General features: G+C 40.3%; 1 non-coding gene across 1 annotated transcript; it reads right to left on the bottom strand.

Moving 5' to 3' along the window:
• Positions 1-670: 670 nt before the first annotated feature.
• Positions 671-776, bottom strand: LOC133295631 (small nucleolar RNA R71). The gene has a single exon (XR_009749376.1). It is a non-coding gene; the product is annotated as a small nucleolar RNA R71 (small nucleolar RNA).
• Positions 777-4805: the final 4029 nt, after the last annotated feature.

Genomic DNA, 4805 nt, shown 5'->3' with positions numbered 1-4805 from the left:
GTTTATTTTATTTTATTTTGCTTGTTCTGCATAAAAGTTGGTTAGTAATCTAGGTGTTTTAGCTAAGTCAGGTTTACCTGTTTTAGTTAAAAGGGGTGCATGAGTGCAACTCCACACCCGTTCATATATTCAATTGACCCTGAACCTGAGAGGACATTTAGAGTTAGGAGAAGAGCCCAGAAAGCACATAGGCAAATTCCACTTCTAGAAATTGAAGAAATGGAGGATTTAGGAAGTGTAAATGGGAATGATGGGGTAGGAGGACCTGCAAGGATAAGGGACCCACCTGTCATAAATGATAATGATAGGTCCATGATGGACTTCATCATACCTGTGTTGGATGAGTTAGATCCAAGCATCGCCCAACCTGTGAATGGAGTGCCCTTCAAATTAGAACCGGTGATGTTCACCATGCTTCAAAACATGGGGCAGTTTCATGGGTTGTTGATGGAAGACCCACATAAGCACCTTAGAAATTTCATAGAAGTGGCCAACACTTTTAGGAATCCTAACATCTCGGATGATGTGTTAAGATTGAAGCTCTTCCCTCATTCACTGGCTGACAAAGCCAAAGAATGGTTGAACTCCCTTCCATCCAACTCTATAACCAATTGGCACACCCTTGCTGAGAAATTCATTATGAAATTTTTCCCCTCTAATAAGATAGTGCAAACTAGAGGTGATATTGCTAACTTCATGCAGAGGGATGGAGAGACACTAGTGGATGTGTGGGAGAGGTACAAGAACCTTCTTAAGCAATGCCCAAATCATGGTTTGCCCTCTTGGGCAGTGTTACAAACCTTGTACAATGGCTTAAATACTCAAAACAGGGCCTTGGCAGATTCTGCTGCTAATGGCATGTTTATGACTATGTCCTTTAACCAAGCCCATGAGTTGTTAGAACAAATGACTCAAAATTATGCCCAATGGCCTGAAGAGAGAAATCAGCCAAGGAGAATGGCTGGTTTACATGAGATAGACCCTGTAACAGCTCTTTCAGCCAAGTTTGATGCACTGTCCAATTTAGTGAGAACCCAAGGACAAACCATTGAGGCAAGATTATCCCAATCCCAAGTTCCTGCACCTCAAATACCTGTGACCCAACCTCAAGTTAATGCAATAAACACAAGTGTAACTTGTGTTTGCTGTGGTGGGCCCCATTTGTATGATAGCTGCCCATCCAACCCAGAATCTGTGTTTTATGTGGGAAACCAAAATAGAAACCACAATATTTTTCCCAATAACTTTAACCAGGGATGGAGGCAGAACCAACAGCCTCAATATTTTCAAGGGCAGGGGCAGCAAGCTGGTCCTTCTAATGCCCAAACAAAAATACTTTTTCCTACCCAGAATTACCAACAAACTTCAAGGCAGCAAGCTGTTGTTCAACCTAGTGAGATGCCTATTGCTCCATCCTCTTCTTTAGAAGCTTTGTTAAGGGAATATTTGGTTAAGAATGAGACCAAGCAAAACAGCTTGGAAGCTTTTGTGCAAAGTATTCCAGCATCCCTGAGGAACATAGAATCCCAACTAGGCCATTTAGCAAACACTATGAATACCAGACCTCCTGGTACCTTGCCTAGTAACACTGAAGAGCCTAGAAGAAATAAAGAGCAATGCAATATGATAGAGCTTAGAAATGGCAGATCTGTAAATCAGCCAGAAGCTGTGGTTAGACCTTCCACATTAAAAAAAGAAGAAGGGGAGAACATGCAGAAAGAAAAGGATGCAAATTCTGAACCTGTTCAGAATTCTGTTGTTCATAATAGCCCCCAAGAGGTTGTGCACAATAACTCTTCACCCATATTGGTCGAATCAGACACTCAGCCCTCTATAGATGAGCCTTTAGGGAATAATTCCATTGAAAAACCTACTCAAAAGGGTTTGACCCCTAAGCCAAATAGTGAGACACCTGCTACTTCAAAAAGACCTCCACCACCCTTTCCTCAAAGGTTGCAAAAGCAGAAGCAAGATAATCAGTTTAGGAAATTTCTAGACCTCCTAAAACAGTTGCATGTCAACATTCCATTTGTTGATGCATTGGAACAAATGCCCTCTTATGTAAAGTTCATGAAAGAAATTCTTTCAAGAAAAAGGAGGCTAGAAGAGTTTGAGACTGTTGCTCTTACACAAGAGAGCAGTCAATATCTTCTTAGTAAGATACCTCCTAAACTAGGAGACCCAGGAAGTTTTACAATTCCTTGTACCATAGGAGACCACTACATAGGCAGAGCATTGTGTGATTTAGGTGCTAGTATCAACTTAATGCCTTTGAGTGTGTACAAAAAGCTGAAAGTAGGAGAGCCTAATCCCACCACTGTCACATTACAGTTGGCTGATAGTTCTCTAGTTTATCCGGAAGGGAAAGTAGAGAATGTTTTGGTTAAAGTAGATAAATTCATTCTACCTGCTGATTTTATAATTTTAGACTATGAGGAAGACAGAGAGGTTCCAATTATTTTGGGAAGGGCTTTCTTGGCCACTGGTGGGGCTGTCATAGATGTTAAGGAGGGTGAGTTGGTCATGAATGTGAATGGGGAACATGTAAAATTTAATATTTTAAAAGCCATGAAATACCCAAGAGACATTGAGGAATGTTCTAGACTAGATATCATTGACTGTGTAATCAAGGATAAATTTTTGCATGAGTCCTCATTAGACCCTTTACAAAATTCTGGTTTTGAGGGTCTAGAAATCAGTCAAACTGATTCTGAGGAAGTAGTTAAGTGGCTGAATTCTAAAACTGATGTGGTTTGGAAAAATAAAAATTTTGAGTCATTAGAATTAGCCAAGAGAGGGTTAAAAATTCCCAAATCTTTAATTGAAGAGCCCCCTGTGTTAGAACTCAAACCTCTGCCTAATCATCTTAGGTATGCTTACCTAGGAGAAAAAGATACCTTGCCTGTCATAGTGTCCAATCTGCTCACTGTGCTAGAGGAAGAACAGTTGCTGACTGTTTTAAAAAAATTTAAGAGGGCTATAGGTTGGTCTTTAGCAGACATAAAAGGTATTAGCCCTTCTTATTGCACACATAAAATTCTGTTGACTGACCCAACCAGCAGCTCTAGGGAGCAGCAAAGGAGATTGAACCCAATCATGAAAGAGGTAGTCAAAAAGGAAATAATTAAGTGGTTGGATGCTGGGGTAATATATCCTGTTTCTGACAGTAACTGGGTCAGCCCAGTACAGTGTGTCCCTAAGAAGGGTGGGATCACTGTTGTGGAGAATGAAAAAAAAGAATTAATACCCACAAGGACTGTCACTGGTTGGAGAATCTGTATGGACTACAGAAAACTCAATAAGGCCACTAGGAATGATCATTTTCCTTTGCCTTTTATTGATCAGATGTTAGATAGATTGGCTGGTAAGGAATACTATTGTTTTCTAGATGGTTATTCAGGGTACAATCAAATAGCCTTAGCTCCTGAAGACCAGCCAAAGACCACTTTCACTTGTCCCTATGGCATTTTTGCCTTTAGGAGAATGCCCTTTGGATTGTGCAATGCACCAGCCACCTTTCAAAGGTGCATGATGGCAATTTTTACTGACATGATAGAACAATTTGTGGAAGTCTTCATGGATGACTTCAGTGTCTTTGGGGATTCTTATGAAAAATGCCTAGGAAATGTGGAAAAAGTTCTTGAGAGGTGTGAAGAGACAAATCTGGTCCTAAATTGGGAGAAATGCCATTTTATGGTGAAGGAAGGCATAGTTCTAGGACACAGGATCTCTAAGGCTGGTTTAGAGGTTGATAAGGCCAAGATAGACCAAATTGAAAAGTTGCCACCCCCTGTTAACATAAAAGGGATAAGGTCTTTCCTTGGGCATACTGGCTTATAGGAGGTTTATAAAAGACTTTTCCAAAACCTCAAAGCCTCTTAGTCATTTGCTGGAAATTAACACCCCATTCCATTTTGATGAGGCTTGTCACAAAGCCTTTAAGGAGCTAAAACAGAAATTAATTTCTGCTCCCATCACAATAGCTCCTGACTGGTCACTGCCCTTTGAATTAATGTGTGATGCAAGTGATTGGGCAGTGGGGGCTGTTTTAGGACAAAGAAAAAATAGAGTTTTTCACTCTATTTACTATGCTAGCCGAACCTTAAATGGAGCCCAACTGAATTATACAGTTACTGAAAAAGAACTGTTGGCTGTTGTATTTGCCTTTGACAAGTTTAGATCTTATTTGGTAGGTACCAAAGTCACTGTATATACTGATCATTCTGCCATAAAATATTTGGTGGAAAAGAAGGATTCTAAGCCTAGATTGATTAGATGGGTTCTTCTCCTTCAAGAGTTTGATATGGAGATTAAAGATAGGAAAGGAACCGAGAATCAAGTGGCTGACCACTTGTCTAGGCTTAATGAAGGGCAGAAAAATGATGTGGGAGTTGAGCAAGCCATTAGGGAAACTTTCCCAGATGAGCAGCTATTTTTAATTACCTCCAACACAACCCCATGGTATGCTGATTTTGCTAACTATTTAGTTAGTGGGGAACTTCCTAAAGAGTTGAGTTACCAACAGAGGAGGAAGTTAGTGCATGACAGTAGATTTTATTTGTGGGATGAACCCTACATGTTTAAGAAATGTGCTGATCAGATAATTAGGAGATGTGTGTTGGAGGAAGAGAAAGAGGCAATTTTACAGCAATGTCATGACTCACCATATGGTGGTCATTTTGGTGGTCTTAGGACAGCAGCAAAGGTGTTGCAATCTGGTTTTTATTGGCCTACTTTATTCAAGGATGCCAATGTTTATGTCCATAAATGTGATAGGTGTCAAAGGACTGGCAATGCGTCTCGAA

Source organism: Gastrolobium bilobum, unplaced genomic scaffold (genome assembly GCF_033153095.1).
Source record: "Gastrolobium bilobum isolate Gb01-03AN ecotype WA unplaced genomic scaffold, APGP_CSIRO_Gbil_v1 utg694, whole genome shotgun sequence".
Classification (NCBI taxonomy): Eukaryota; Viridiplantae; Streptophyta; class Magnoliopsida; order Fabales; family Fabaceae; genus Gastrolobium; species Gastrolobium bilobum.
The sequence above is the reverse complement of the archived record's forward strand: the minus strand, read 5'-3'. Positions and strand labels throughout refer to the sequence as shown.